Source organism: Hippocampus zosterae, chromosome 17, assembly GCF_025434085.1.
Source record: "Hippocampus zosterae strain Florida chromosome 17, ASM2543408v3, whole genome shotgun sequence".
NCBI lineage: Eukaryota > Metazoa > Chordata > Actinopteri > Syngnathiformes > Syngnathidae > Hippocampus > Hippocampus zosterae.
Window position 1 is genome coordinate 6,953,709 of NC_067467.1, and position 16,651 is coordinate 6,970,359.

The 16,651-nt window shown below is 41.0% G+C and overlaps 1 long non-coding RNA gene across 1 annotated transcript in view; it reads right to left on the bottom strand.

Annotated features, from left to right (window-relative positions):
• LOC127589717 (uncharacterized) overlaps window positions 1-16,392 on the bottom strand; it is a 34,922-nt gene extending 18,530 nt beyond the window's left edge. The window contains exons 1-2 of the long non-coding RNA XR_007959485.1: window positions 16,339-16,392; window positions 15,468-15,539 (exon numbers count right to left, since the gene is read on the bottom strand). This is a non-coding gene — a long non-coding RNA (uncharacterized LOC127589717). The remainder of the gene's footprint in view (window positions 1-15,467; window positions 15,540-16,338) is intronic.
• Between the last annotated feature and the right edge of the window lie 259 nt (window positions 16,393-16,651).

A 16,651-nucleotide genomic window follows, 5' to 3' on the forward strand; every position in this document is an offset into this window, starting at 1 on the left:
CCGTGCCAGGAAGTGTTGATTCATTTCGGTGGGCAGATAAGCATACTGCTGGAGGCACGTAGCTCACCTGGGAGGGACACCTATGTCGTACTTGTTTTGTGTTGCTTGCCTCCCCCTTAAATGATAGCATCACTGAGGCAATGGGAACTCTGCCAAATTCCATTTACTCAAGTTCAAGCGATGAAAGCCAAATAAGTTTACATACTACATAGGGGAGGGGGGGATGGGGGGGGCGAGAACATAGTGTTACACTGACGGGAAACGAAAAGGGAATATGGAGTTGATTCCTCTACGTTTTGGAGAACATTGGACTCCTGCTAGTTCACTCCAGTAGTAGCATGCTAGCAAGAAGATTGAAGACCTGAAACTGCTCGCAATTGTAAATTGAAAGCATAGAGTTGCCCAATGTTATTTTGAGATTGAGATTCTGATTCAATTAACGAGCTAGCTAGTTAGAGCTATCTAGCTATCTATCTAGCTAGCTAGCTAGCTAGCGAACTCACATTTTTTTGATAAAGAAGTCTAACTACAATCTGTCACTGTCATATCCCAAAACACACACAATGCCAAAACACAGACAAAAACACGAGGGTCCCCACTGGCGAATCAGACTTTAGGAACCCTGGAGCTATGCCAAGTTTAATTTTTTTAGTGCAAGCAGTAATAGAATTAAACTAGATTCAAAGGCTCTTTGTTATGCTCAAGTCGAGGCCTGCTCCCCCTTGCCTCACTTGGCACTTTGCATAATTCTCTGCCCAAGTCATGGCGGTGTCAAGTGAATGTATTGGCTGCAGTCATTAGCATTGCAGGCAGGAACATCGGCTTGGCACAAGTCAGTGAAAAGAATCCACTGGCCAGGTCCCGGGCGGACATAATGTGGTCTTCTCGCTTTCTACGATCTTCATGGACTTCAGGGATTGGGACGCTATAAAACAGCACATCCTTTCCATTTTTCGTTTTGTAGTCTCACAATTACACTTGTTAATCGTTGCCAAATGTGGAACCCCTGCCGGGTGTTTATGCCCCGGTGAGACGTTTGTCACATACCCAACGGTAAATGCCCCGTACGGCAAGTTAATCAGTGTGTGCATAGCTGCAACACAATACTATCTGATCAGGACAGTGTCATTGTGCTATCTGATCAGGATCCTGTCGCCCTGCACAATGCATGTTGCACAGGTCATATCCCCCCACAAATAGAGAATCACATCTGAGCCGGTTATAGGAGTGAGTCTATGTTAGCAAAATCAGAACGGTAAAGATGTTTTTGTTGCCAATTTGGGAGGAAATGTAAAGCGGTAAACACCTCACATTCGACTTGGGATAAAATTGTGTTCACAAGAGGCTACCTGATAAAGACAGAGGCACCCAAAAGTGTTCCGGTTGACCTGCAATATCTCTTTGAAGGAGGTTCAGGTGTTTTCTTGCCAACACTCCTTCTCTTTTAAGGCTTGTGTTGCTCTGACAACAAGCCACTGTAATAAATATGTTGAAAAAAACCTCTCCAGGAAAGCGGATAAAAAAAAGATTTCTTTCAGAGGGGTTGCAAGGCAGCTGCGTTATGACTTGACAAGCTTTTAATAAAACAAGCTTATCTAGGAGGAGGTAGACAAGACGCGCTGGAGGAGATACACCAGTACGTTGTTTATACTGCACGTCTCAAGAATGAGCGATGTCTGCTGCTGTGTGTGTGTGTGTGTGAGTGTGTTTATGCGTGTCCCCGAACCCTCAGGCTGCAGAGCGTAGTCTGGAATGCAAAAACACCGTCATGTGAATAAAAACAATAGCCAGGATCTGGGAGGTGTCAGCGGCAACGGCAGCAGAGGAGATGTAGGCACATGATTTGGGTCTTCAAGGTCGGCCAGCCGAGCCTCCCACTGCAAACGGTGACGTAAATGTGCCGTGACGCGAATGTTAACGAGCTGGCCGCTCATGAAAGTCACCTAAACAAACTTCAATTACCTGGTGAAACATCAAAAAGCTTGGACCAAACCTGCCTTTCCAGGCATACAAAGTAACTATTTCACACCTAGGTTTGCTCCAGAAGCATCCTTTCATATATTTAACAAGTGTATTTAATATTTAATAACCAAGGATAGGTAGCGGCACATCTGGGAAATGTTTTCTGACCAATGGCCACATTTGTTTTTTAAACAAATGGATAAAATGGGCCATTTCAGTCGTAGATGAGTTTTAAAAAAATTAATCCAACAATATATTTCAGGATTAAAACAAATAAAATGCATTTACACTAAACTGTATTATTTGTACTTAATTGAAATTAATTGATTATTAATTAGTTTAAAACAAATACATTTTCACAAAACCTATTTCAGGTATAATCAACAAAAATACACACGCACGCACACACACACACTTATATATATCCCTGCCGTAAAGATCCCATAATTGATGCCTCCACCCTCCATAAGGTATAAAAATGCCTGTCGACGCCACAAAATGGAAACAAAGCATTACTTTGGTCTGAGTGGAGCTGCTCAACTCAATGAACATAGTTCCGTAGCAACAAGATGGCAGCAAATCAAAACTTAAAATAGTGATTCGTTGAGTTTTTCAGCAAACAACGGAAAAATGATTCCCTGAAAAAAAAACTATAAAGCGGATTGTAACGGCACACTGAAGTTTTCCTGAAAAACTTTGACTACAGACACAATAAATGGTTCATGATGGCATCAGTTTGTGCCGAGCTTAAAAACATTTTAATTTACAACACCAAATTCCATTTTCGTTATTTCCTATTGGAAAACCTTCCACTATTTTATTCCACCTTATTTTGCTACAGCAGAAAGACCACATGCCATTTCAGCGAAATATTAGTGTACACGACAGTAGGAAACTTAAAAGTGCGAAAAATGAGGTATTTTACACAAGTGGGACACAGCGTGCGTTGCACCGTTAATGTTTGTGCTGGACTTCCTGTGGATGAGAGGACGATCGCGTGTGAGAAAAGAATGCACGCGGCACGGAAGTGCAGCGAGTGTTGAAAAAGGGGGGGGGAACACAACAATTGGGGGATGCATTGACAGCCAAGTGTCTCCTTGGCAACAGTACCACAACAATCAAGCGCTTCAAGGACAATGTTTAGACATGTGCTGTACGAAGCGTCATGCAGGTTGAACTTATCAGTGCAGTCCTGCTTGGAACAGAACGCTGATGATACAAAATACAATTTCCTCAGTTAAGTGCGAATGCTGAGATGCTGTAGCCGAGCTGAATCGAAAGAAAAAAGTAGTTCCTGCTATTGGGCCAGGAAAATGTAAAAATGATATATATTCTCATCCCTTCCTAAAAATAGTCCCTTCCCTCAGGCGGAGGGGCAACAGGTGGACCGCCGCAGCTTTTCACGCCGGATTGTTTACAGTCCTTTACTGGAATTGTGAAACAATGTCATGGCTGCTGGTGACCATTGTTATTCGTGTTAACCTAAGGTGGTGGTGAATTATGACCGCCTCTGTCCTGTAATTATGTTTTCACTTCCTCTCACTTGTGGAGAGAGATGATGACGGCAGTGGAAAAAGGCTGTGAAGGCAAGCTTCACTTGGGAAGATGAGGAAGGATGCCAGTGACAGGGAGACAATCCCAAGCCTGGATGCACAGAAGTGCCTTCTTGTCTGTCTAGACGCCCAGCAGCTGTCTTTTGACAAGAGCTGGCATACGAGCAACAATGTTTAGGAAGATGGCAATCTGAAAGTCAACAATTGTGTTTTTTAAAGTGTTTAGGTATTTAAACTGGTTTACCGCAACGTCTTGCCTGATGAGGCTCCGAGTAACTTTATGAAAAGAAAAAGTTGCCATTCAAAGCAGCAAGTTCATAAAATGCAGAGTCATGATTGACCTCCATTTCCTGAAAAAAAAAACATCTGTGATTTTCACTATGTCAGCCACATTAGCTAAGAATCTCTCTGATTCAAGTTGATAGCTTTCGATAACCTATACATTTGTGTTTTATGGATCCGAGAACAGTATCCATCCATCCATTTCACGTTTGTTAGCTAGGAATGCTATCTAACTGATGATAAATCTTTCTTTATTATTTTATCTGTGTTTTACCATTGGTCTTGGCTGTACAGTGTCCTTGAGTGTTGTCAAAGGCGCTTACAAATGTGATGTATTATTATTATTATTGTAGAAGCAGCTGAGATTTCTCTCTCTATTCTCTATCTAGAGTACTTACCTACCTAAATTAAAGCTTCAATAGAGAACAGGAAATTTTGAGAAGAAACTTTTAAGAGAAAATGTAGCATTCATTTAATTTAAATCACATATTTCACTGGAACCAAACTACACATTAACCCAGTAATTGAACATAAAAAAAATTGTAAGAGCTTTAGGTCCCTACTCTTGTGGTTTGTTGTTCTCTGTGTGTGTGTGTGTGTGTGTGTGTAGCCAACAAACTAACGGAGCTAGCTATTGTTAGCTACAAGCGCTAACATTATCCATCTATCCATTTTGTGGACCGCTTATCTTCATATCGTGGGACTATCATTAAGAGGGGTGGGGGGTATTTCAAAATGAATTCTGTCCTCAAAGACGAAAATGAAACGAAAGCAATCCATCCGAGTCCAAACTAGGTCAGCTACATTTTAAGATAAATGATACCCCCAAAAATGCTTTGTAAAAAGAGTGAATTGAGATTGTTTTATGTGGATGTTATCCAAGACATTTAAAAAGCATAACGCCTTTATTTCTCATCGACTTTATCTCTTCCATCTTTGTTTAATCATCGTCTGCCAAGATTCAGTTTCCTCCCTGCAAAAAATGATCTTGGCCTTGGACTTACTGACCAAGCAAGCCATAGCAGGGACTTAACAGGTGGATCAGATAACATGCGCATTTTGGGATCCCAGTTAAGAAACAGTTGCTTCCAAGCCCCCCCCCCCCCTCCCCAATACATTTAAATGCAATGTGATGCTCTCATTCTGTTTTCCGTTTTCACCCTCCAGTTTTCCAGGTGAGTCCCCGATTGCTTCGCTGATCCGTAGCAAAAACCGAACACAAAGCTTTGTTTATTTAACCACAGGGCTCAGCCAAGTGTGAAGAGCTGCACAAGGTGCTGCCCTAACCAAACATGACAGTGATAGACGTTCCGACCTGTCTGCCATTTTCGCAGCGCTGCACCGGCTTGCCATTTACAGCGGCCTGACGCTCTCTACCTACCGTCATCGAAATTGTAATTGTAATTTTGAAGAGGCGAACGGGAGTGCTCATGTGTGCAGTGCGTGCCAGTTTATGTATGTATGTGTTTCTCAATGTAGAAAGTGGATGTGTGTTTCAAGCATATATACGTGTGACGCAAGAGAAACAACAGAAGGTCTCGGTTTAAAAATCTCAATTGTTTCTGAGCAGATTTGCTTGCACAATGCTGGCCTTTATCAATGCCTGAGGGCTGTAACAAGACACGCTCACATGAACTTGAGATGACCAAATAGTGAGATTTAGGCCAATCCTGAATCACAAGCGGTAGAATAGAGTGAAGAACACGACTGCCACGACAATAAATTAAAATGCAAACGAGTCCAAATAAATACACGCAATATTTGTACAGTTGGGGTCCACTCGGGGGAGAGTTTTTTTGTTTGGTTTTCAGTCGCCCCACTCGTCATCTTCTTCAAAGTCTTCTTCTTCGTCATCGTCATCCGAAGAGTGGATGGCTTTGCTCCTCTTCTGCACTTACAGTTCTGACTCTGCTGCTCAAGGGCATGGTGCATGGATCGCACGTCTTCTCGTAGTTTGAATCTCGACGAGGCCTCCAGTATGGAAGTTCCATGTTCTTATGCCTGGTTATTCTAGCTTGCTCCGATTAAAAAAAACCAAAAACAACCCACACATGCAATGAGGCCCACCGACCGAATGACATAGCCGAAACCAATGCTACTGTTGCAAGATGTGTTGGAGTTTGCCAACTAATTTTTATGAAAACATTAGCCACTGGTTTTGATGTAACAGCCACAATAAAAACATGCACAAGTTTCTGGGTCCTGCATTTTCAGTTTCAAGTTAGATCCACCCGACCTGAATGTCGTTCACTTTTGTTTCAATGCCAGGGTCAGTGTGGATGTTGTTCGAGTGGCAAAATACGATGCTGTACATCTTTATAAGGCAAGCGACTAGAAACACCGTTGAGTTTTTTTCCCCACCAAGACAAACATACTTACACAATCCTTAGGTCAGAGAACAAATTTGATACAAATTTCAATATGCACTCCCTTTCTCATGTTATTTTAAGAGGAAGAGTGAGAATGAGGGAAAAAAGTCAGGAAAAAGAAAACGGGCCCTGAGGAGGAGAGCAAAAAGGCAGAACAAGTTGAACTGGAGGCCACACTACAAAGAGAGACATTTGCTTTTTGAAAGAGATCCCTCTCAGGAGACTGCGCTGCAAAGTGGATTCATAGAGCCGGACCCCTGAGCTCTCTGACACTGAGCAACATGTGACTCCGGACAAACCACAACCCTCCCCCACCCCCGCTAAAATACAAATTCCCTAATTATGTTCCCAGGTTGCAGTGGGCACTGGTCCATCAAGAAGCTTCGTTGTTTGAGGTTCGATAAGCTGTCGCAAGCAGGGGGGTGTTGCATTTTTTCCAACTTTGACTCAAGAAGAAGCTGTTCTCATAAGAATGGAAAAGTAAACCATCCATTCTAAGTATAAAAACATTTTAAGCTAAATTGAAACAACCCCCCCCCCCCAAAAAAAAATCAGGTAACGACCAATCACAGCTAACCCGTTGTCCGAGTTTGGTCATGTGACATTCGCAAGCTGAGCCCTTGGACACTACGAGGCCATTTTCAGTCGCCAGCAACTGGCACAATGAGATGGGGAGGGAAAAAAAATCGACACACACAATATTGAGCATAATGCCATATTTAGACTAGTATGTCATATTATTGTGAAGAACATTTTTGACTTGAAATCTCTTATTAAAAATAAATAAATTTAAAAAAACACCCTCAAAATGGATATGTTGACCCTGTATTTGCTGTTGTGATGCACAAGAAGGTAAGCAGAGTGCAAAGCAGCCAACACATGTTCCAATGCTCAGAATTCTTCGTGTGGCTTGACCTTTCCATTGACTCACTCAATAGTGGCCACCTTTTTTCTTGGGCTCATAAGAGGGGATCTTTTTTTATTTTTCCTTCTTTTGTGGCTAATTATTCCAAATACCAGCGCCTGAACTGGCTCGTTACCGAAGTGCTGCAGAAAAGAAAAGGGCTGATGAGAATCACCACTAGCATAGTAATGACTTGCCCTAAATGGCTTTTATTTCAACTAACGAACCCACCTAGATGGGAGTCGTAACGATGGTCAAGTTAACAGTGGATGACACGACAGAGAGAAAGGGTGACAGTGGATGGAGTGATGCAAGTGGATAGAGCCACAGAGTGGGCCCCACATCAAGTGACACAGACGACGGTTTGTGTTTTGTCGGTGGACCAGAGAAGATGCGTTCTCAATGAAGGTGGCGTCTGGATTATCTTTGCACACGGTGTGTTTGTGTTTGTGTGTGAGTGTCTGAGACAGAGGACTCACTGTCTGATCTCACGGAAGAGTCCAGATCATACACAGTACACCATGCAGCTTTTTCTGAATTTTTGGGGGGGATAAATTCTGGAGATTATGATTATTTTTTTGTAAAAATACTTGATTTTTTTTTTTTTGGGGTAGGTTTAAAACTATAAAATATGCTTTGATCTGCTTTCGACTGAGAGGCAGGAGTAATAACCACTCGTCTCACAATGCTGTCCTTCATGAATATAATGGGATATATTTGAAGTGCTATTTCAAATGTGATGAAGGGTAAGACTGAAGAAGACAAATTAAGGACAAGTGCAACGAACGAGTTGGAGTTCTTACATGTCCTCATGTACAGCGCTTGTTCTCTTCTGGCTCCGGAGATCTTACAAAACATGCCAGAGTTGCCAACTTTGTACTCATTTGTCAGACAAGGGCGCCACCTTGTGGTTAATTTAAAAAAACAAAGTAGAAATACAGCCAAGCTGGAAAATAGCTCTACTTTTGAGTTAAAAGGAATTTGTCATTCTTTTTCTTTCGTGGGAGTGGCCCAAGATTTTTTTGTCAACATTTTAAGTTAACATGCCTCTTTTGAGCCATTCTCAAGGAGCCTGATGATCTTTTAGAGGGTTCTAGTCAACTTTAAATTTTGAACAGAGGTGTCCTTTTCCACTGCTGTTTTGTTTGTCTTGATCTCCAAAATTTCTTGGTGAAGTTATAGTTCAGAGGAAATGCCTTGGAATGTTGATGCAATGTGGGTAGAGAATAGTGCCCCTCCCACTAAACAGCCGGAAATTGTATCGCTTCCTGGAACCATTCAGCACGATGGCCGCGCAAGAAATGACTGCCACCTTGATTGTGGCGTTTATAACTCTCTTTGCCTGCGTCGGTGGAAATTCAGGTAGACTAAAAGAATTAGGTGTTTGCGTGCTTTTAGTATTTGCTGACAACTAAGGAGAAAAGTTGTTCCACACAGATTGTGAGCGTCGACGAGTCTTCTCGACGGATACTAAAACCAAGGAGGGCTTCAACTACCCAATTCCTCATACCAGAGATTACATCTACATTTCTCATAACGGGGTATTTGAATTTCAAACTTTGTTCTGTGGCTTTTTTTTTCCTATCTGGAACTCAACTACAGGCCTGAGGATTTCACGGAAATGTGTTTCAGGTAGCGTGCCGTTTCTATGGGATCATTTGTGCGGTACCAAAAAATCCTTTCCCATAAAAATCACTGCGCACTAGTTGACCGGATGTGATAGAATCTCTCCTGTGTGATCAACGCAATTTCACTCTGTCTGTATACATGTTTTTAGGGTGTGGTAAGAGTATTTTTCTTCGATTCTATATCAGTTTCGGTTTGACTATTTTGGTGGTGGTGGTGGTGGGGTGCGGGGGGACAGGAAATGCAAACATCCTTGGATTATCTTTTCGAATCATTCGAAGAAGTGCGTATCACCAAGCTCACATGTAACGCATGCACAAAACAGGAAAGAGAACTACGACGGGCGGCACGATTCCTAAGCAAGTACTTGAAGTTAGTCATTAGCTTTAAAGGCTAATTGCTATGAAAATTATTATGAAACAGTCTTAGTTATTCTATAATTTATTAGTTGTACACATGGTAACTTTATGAATAAAACATTTTTATATTGAACTTTTTATGTGTGCCACAGGGGGATGTTTTCTGAGATCCCCGTATTTTGTGTGGTTATTTCTATTATAATAAATATACTGTGTTATACAACATTTGCAACAGTTCAATATGGATTTTTTAAAATATACATTTCATCATGTTTTAAAAAATAGTTCAGCATTGAGCTTTTTCTTGAAACTAGTCAACATTTACATAACAAGCACAACTAGTGTAGGGTATTGACTGCAATTTAACAACTTCTGCACTGTGTTTAACAAGCACGTGTTGAATCATTCAATTGCGGATTTTGTTTCTACGTCGTTTTAAAAAACAGAGTGATTGTGCTGTTGTTCGAAACTAGTTTTTGGTACATTAATGATTACCAGTGATTTAATCTTTGCAGTGTGAGACTGGAAAAAAAAATACTCAGATTTTGTGGAATGCTGTATTCATGATGCCATATGAGTACAACATATTTTGATCCATTTATTTTGTTGAACAAACCTGGAGTACACGGCTGCTGATGTAATTATGATCCTGGTTAATGCAAACATTTACCCTTATTATACATATGAGTATCATAATTCTTGACTATGAATATCAGTCAAAATAGAAAAATTGGTTCCCCCGATGAACATTTACGGGACCCCAAATTAGTTAAAGTGATTTACCATTGGGTGATCTAACGGAACCGAAAAAACCCCAGCTTCTTTTCATTTCTGAAATCCTCAGGCCTGCAACAGTTTTTTCATGCTCACACTGCAACCGGTTTCTGTTCACGTTGTCTCCGAAAAGACACAGATTGCTACCGGCAACTTGAAAGCAGATCCACCCACGTTTAACTTCACTGATGACGTCATACGAATGGATGCCACTTCCATTGTCACAAAACACTTCGTGGACATCACAATGGAGTACAAGTATCGTAATGTAAATTCTGTTCTTTCCATGATGTGTTATAAACCCGACTCTGTGTGATTCCATCATGATCAATTGTACTTTCTTTTCCAACTATTTCAGAAGACTGGTGTATTTATGAAATGTGTGCACTATGAAACTCATGGTAAGATCGCAAGAAAACGTTACATGTGTGTGAGTGTGTCTGCATGTGTTTTTGTTTTGTTTTTAGGGATAGGCACAATGCCTAATTAAGCGGTTAATAATTGCTGTGATTTGCTGGGCTGTGCGTAATCCAATTCATTCGCGCATAGGAAGGTACCGCAGTCCCAATTCGTTTTTCTGTTTGTGGAAAAACGCGTCGTCTGCTGTTGGAAGCTCGATCCAGGCAGACTTCCTCGAGGCAGCATGATCTGAAACTGGCACCGAGACAGGAGTTCAGAACGTTCAGACAGAATGTCCTCTTAAATCAGCGTCACATCTTTAATTTTGGATAACATCTACTGGACATTAAAACACGCACTGCATACAGGCGTCCGTTAGCCACGGCTGCGACGATAGTAGCAATTTAATCTGAGCGGCAAAGTTGTCAAACATGAAATGCTACACCCGTTTCATGCGTTTATTCCCTGACAACCGGGCGAGAACTGTGACTTTGGCAGTGGATGTCTAATGAAATCGTCCGCATATGAAATCACCGCTACATACGTTAAACCTTGATTTATCCCAAGCAGTGTCCAAATCCTTTGTAAGGTTTGGTCCTCACTGAAGTTCATTTGGCCAATAAAACAATCAGCGCAATGCTGGGGGCTGCGTGTGGCAGCCGGCAGATTGACTGTGCAAATATGAGGGCGCACACAAGCAAATTATTCACACAAGTCACATCTTCTAAAACAACAGTCTGTAATACACTAATTCTGTCGTGCTGCGTGAAGTTTTGAAATACCGTATTTTCCGCACTAAAAGGCATACCTAAAAGCCTTCCATTTTCTTAAAAGCTTACAGAGCGCCTTCCCAATCCGATGACGTATGGTCATTATGGTAATATTTCGACCCCAAAATGGACCCTTGCTCGAGACATGCTGGCAATGCAGAGTTCAAACTTAAGGCGATCGGTTACGCAGTTGAACATGGAAATAGCGCAGTGACAAGAGAGTTCATCGATAACGAGTCAATGTTATAACTTGCTGTTGGTTAAGTGAACTATGTCGCTGCTTTATCCAAAGAGTTTTACTGACATCTGGTCGTTCTGTTGGGAGTTTCATTGAGCGTAGCTCCATCTAGTGGATGCATTTTAGATTGCGTCTTATAATACAGTGCGCCCAATGTATGAAAAAAAAAATCACAAAATTAATTGAGAAGGCCATTCATTGAAGGTTCGCCTCATAATCCAGTGCACCTTTTAGTGCGGAAAATACGGTAGTCATAACTTAAGGTCCATAATTGCCATTAAATGCGGCCAGAAGGGACGATTGTTCATAAGATAATTTTCATGAAATGCTACTGTCAAGACAAAGATTTTTTTTTTAACTGCAAACTCCAACTTCAATGCCTTTTCTCATGCAGAGGGGCCCGATGAGAGTGAGCCAATGAACATCACCAGCAGCTCTCCCGACAACAATAAGACACCTCGATTTCGTGAGCATCTAAAGCAGGGGGGTCAAACTCATTTTTTAACTAATTTTCGCGGGCCACATTAAAGTGTCCGTTTTCCTTGGCGGGCTGTTATGACTGTGAAAGCATTTAAAGAAGTCAAGAATAATGGTTGATTCAACGATTATTTCAGTTACTGTAATGAGGGATTTGGTAACAAGAAAATGTTTACAATATCACTCTTATTTATTTCATATGAGAAGTTGAAATTTTGGTCCAGAATTTAGCAATCATGGTAGAAGTTGACATGTATGATTTGCTTTCGCGGGCCACATAAAATGATGTGGCGGGCCAGATCTGGCCCCGGGGCCTTGAGTTTGACACCCGTGATCGAAAGGATTAACTCAATTCTTGTATCATTCATGAGAGCTGCTGAAATTCTTACTTGCTCATTGTCGGTAAACGATGGTGGCCCTTAGTCAGGACCTCAGATGAATTGTGTTCATTTATTCCCGACACTCTTTGATATTCATTCGATAGCATATAAATACTGTTGACTTGACTTGACATATGTCTTGGATGCGCTGCTTCCAGTTGTTTGTGGGTTCATTTGTTTTCATCCAATCGGATTTAAGCTTCTTATGTTGCCATGTAAATGTACATTTTAAGGTAGGGCTCAGCATGGAAGTAGGAGTACATAACACCTACTGCACGTTGTTCACATAGAAATCTGTGCTGTGGTGCTTTTGCCCGTCGTCATCTTCATATGTGTGGTTCTTTGGAAGACACTCAAGAGGTGATATGAATCTTCTCCACCCACTGATTCAAGTCACATGTTGTTAAGATGACCCATGAGTCAGTAATGTTTCCTCTTAACAACAGGGACCACGACGGAGATGGAACACCTGCTGATTGTTGCTTCATTTGTAGGCGACTTCCCACCCCGTGTCCTCTGTGAGCTCACATTTTCAGAATGTACTGTAATCTCAGAGATTTTTACTACGAAAAACACACACAAAAAAAAACCGTACTGCAAAAGTGAGGGTATGGTCAAGCTGAATTTGTGTATGACCTTGATGTCTCTATTGCTTCCACGTGCGTTTACAGGGCTGATGGCCGAGATTGGGTTTGACTCATTTCGTCTGTGCCAGTAAGTAAATTCTTTTCGTCTTTACATATTTGACTATTGTATTGAATTCAAATTAATTGAAAATTTGTCATTTAATTTTGTTGCTGCAGTGCATTGCCGTGGAGTCAACGCCTGGCTTGAATGAGGAAAGGGAAATAAATACGTACAGAGATCTCAAAGAATTTCTTTAAAATGTTAGAATAATAATAATAATAAATCAAGATTATTATATTATATTAGTCTAAATAGCTACAGTATGTGATGTATTCTAAATACCTATCTGATGTAAACAAACTATACTTTATGCACAACACTAGATTTGCAGTACTTTTAAATTAGCTTCATGGGCGCCATTTGGCTCATGTGATACAGTGAAACTCCTCTCCAACGAAACCTACATGTGCCGAAATACCCCCTAGTGTGAAAAAAATCTCCATGCATTAAAGCCATTCACTCTTTTCCGGTGACCCGCTACAACGAAAAGCCGCGCCCTGTTGCATGATATGAAATCTTTTTCTCTACCATTGCCTTGCAATGAGGTTCACTACAATGAAAACAAGCCTTCCGCAAAAGTCTAATCCAACCTCAGCCTGCCACAGCCACTGCGACTGCTTAGCTTGGAAATGGCAACAGCAACCACCTCACTGCTTTACACATGCGCAGTAGTGCAAGAAGTATTTGTGATTGTTACACGTGGTTAGAAAATTCACGAGTATTTTCAGACACATCATGAACGTTGCATTGCTTGGTATGAATTGGCTACAAAACTGACCTTTGCAGAGTTATCAGAAGGTGAATAAGGAACACGTGTTAATGCGGTTGGAGAAGTCAAGGGACAGCCCACTACTCGTTTATGTTGTATTCAGTAAGACAAGTGGTTGATAATTCAATATCAATATGTATCATAATAGACACTCGATCAAGTTTGAAGATGCCTATGATCAAATGTTTAGAAAATGTTTAAGTTTCACCTGGTCTGTTTTGTTGTTCCTTTTGAATGTAATTCTCACACATGTAAAAAAAAAATCAATATTGTATGCAGACTTCTTGGGACGAATACAATACAATACAATACAATACATGCAAATGACCAGCAGGGGCAACTACATGACACAGGGGGCAGTGATAAAAAATAAATCTGGTAAAATAAATCTTGTTTCATTGCATATTTACGTACAAATAGAAAACAATCTTGCGGAGAAACAAAAAACATATGCCCTTGGATTTTTATGTTTCAAATTTGCAACATCGACAGTGAGTGCGTTACCTTTTCTGTTGTGGCGATTTGAAAATGTGTCAGCGTTGACATGGCAGCCATTAACTTTTAACAACCGCCCAAGGGAGAACGCGTGGGTTCAGGATTAGTTCAATAGTGTACCACTATCTCGTGGGATACGCTAGGGTCTGAATTTGGATTAGGATTTGGATCTCTATTTTAAGATTTCTTTTCATTTGCAAAGACCTTGAGGGAAAAACTACTCTTTGACCTGCAGGGGGTGTTTCCAAGTGAAAGGCTGTGTTGGGAAGACAGTTTGAGTGTTATTGGAGAAATACAAATAAATATCAACAGGGGTGAGTTCATGGCCAAGGCTTGCCATGCTCTTGGATGAGTTGGGGGGGGTTCAGCAACAAAAGCTGTCGCTCTTACGCTCGGATGCATGTAATAGCTCCACATGAGCTAATTAGCCACCAAGCAGCTTGTAATGATGCAGCCATGTTTCAGAACAGTCAGACAGCTTCCCCCACCCCCTAAAGTGTTCATGCCACATTGAAGGGAAAAGAAAATGCAATTCAACCTGTCCCCCCCAGAGCAAGCGAGACATAAAGCAAAAGTCATCTAAAGGTCAGGTTCTCTTCTTGAGCAACTCTCATCAGACCTCAGTTATGAAAAGATTACGCCGGGGATCACTTGACGCTCGCAACATTAATTAGGACTGATTGATGCTTCATAAAGCTGACTGAACCTGTATGCATGTGCATAAACTCCAATAATAACAACAACTTAGATTTATTTTGCACCTTTCAAGGGACCTCAGGATGCCCAATAGCAATTAAAATGGTGAGTACATGTCGGGGAGCGCCATGTTAGCGGAAGAGTAGCATGACGGCGAACAAAAGATTATTACCCGCTTAAATTTACAGGAGCCCAACACCCAATCAGAAATTGGATGAGACGTGCAGAATTATGCGATTGTTCTTGGAATTTAAAACAGTTTGCAGGTGTCTTAATTAAACACTTCTGTCATTCTCCCATCAAAATACATGAAGATGAAGGACAAAGAATTAAAACACATTTACTGTCGACTTGTCACGCTCTGGTTCAAATTAATGTTTTGGGGAGGCACATGCAATGGAGTGGAATTAATCATTCATTTTGCAGAGCATAATTTGCAGTCGCAAATTAAAAACTGCTGTTATCTGTGTTCTGTAAGCGTCTCCACAGGGCTGACATGGAACCAACCCGGAAAGTCCCTTTCAGGCTGGTCATATGATATTAGGGGTGTAGTATTTGACCATTTTTAAAGAGTACCGAGTACATCCAGAGCGCAAATATGCGAAGCCATCAATGGCCGTAGATGCCCCAATTTAAAGCGAGCACCCCTACAGATTTGATTTGCAAAACAGTACACCAGAAACTAGATTGCACTGTTAGCTAACACTAATTTGTGCAAACATCTTACCTTTTGACGTTGACATTGCTTGCGTGTAGTCCGACGCCTAGACAGAATTGTGTTGACACACTTTACATCGGTCTGAAACATGCAGATGGAAAAAAAAAGACTCAGTTGTTGTTTAACTTCACATTTGATTTTTGGGATGGCACTCTGAAAGATCCAACGTTTTTCATACAAGGCATTAAAAAGTACAATTTGCAAAACACTTGTGTACATTGAGGTACTTTATCTTCGGGTGACCATATTTTGATTTCCCAAAAAGGACTCTGGCCTGGCCTCGTGATACTGTAAAGATACTCAGAGACCTCAAACATTAAATGTCTATTTTAAAGTACAGCTGCATTATATTGGGGAAAAAAACATGCAATATACTGTAGGTGTTGCATTTTGCAGTATATATATTGTTTATATTTAACATGTACCTAAAGAAATTACATCTTTATCGTTGAACAAAGAGACTCGTTTTCCATGCAGAAAAAAAAAACAATGTATTCTTAAATAAGTTCCTTAGTGGTAGTATTGCTACAGTCTTCTTCCTCATAATAGTTTTCTTCTCCATCCCGTCTTCACGGGTTTTTCTGTATCGATAGGAGCCTTGAGCTCTCCACGACCAGCACGTTTATTAGACACTGAAACATGTACGGGCGATCTTTGCACACCGTTATCTTTATCGCGTATTGTCACGGTCCTCAACTCCGGAACGTTTGTCAGGGGACTACAGTATTATTTGGCTTTTTCAACAAGTAAACCTAACGAACCAAGGCTGTCAGTCCAGTGACTTCAACCACAGCAGTGCAACGTGGCTGAATGAACGGGATGTCGTTCCATTCCATTTCACCAGCAAACAATTGGCATTCACACTAGCAACTGAGCGCACCCGTTCCACACACTTGTGTTGATTGCCACTGCTCGCCTTCTTTTCCGGGTTCTCCCCGCCCCGCCAGTGATACGTCACACACGTCGATTAAAAAAAAAAAATAAGACATGCAAATTGGTCCTATGAGAATCAATTAAAGACGGACATTTTCATGAATTTATAAAACCCTCCCGGAAAATTGGACATGTCCGGTAAAAAAAAAAAAATAAAATAAAAAAAGGATGAACTTCGTCCTACCAATTGCAATTAGTACTTCATAAAACAAGAAACGTTCATAATACTAGTTAGACCATATATTTGGCCAAATAAAACT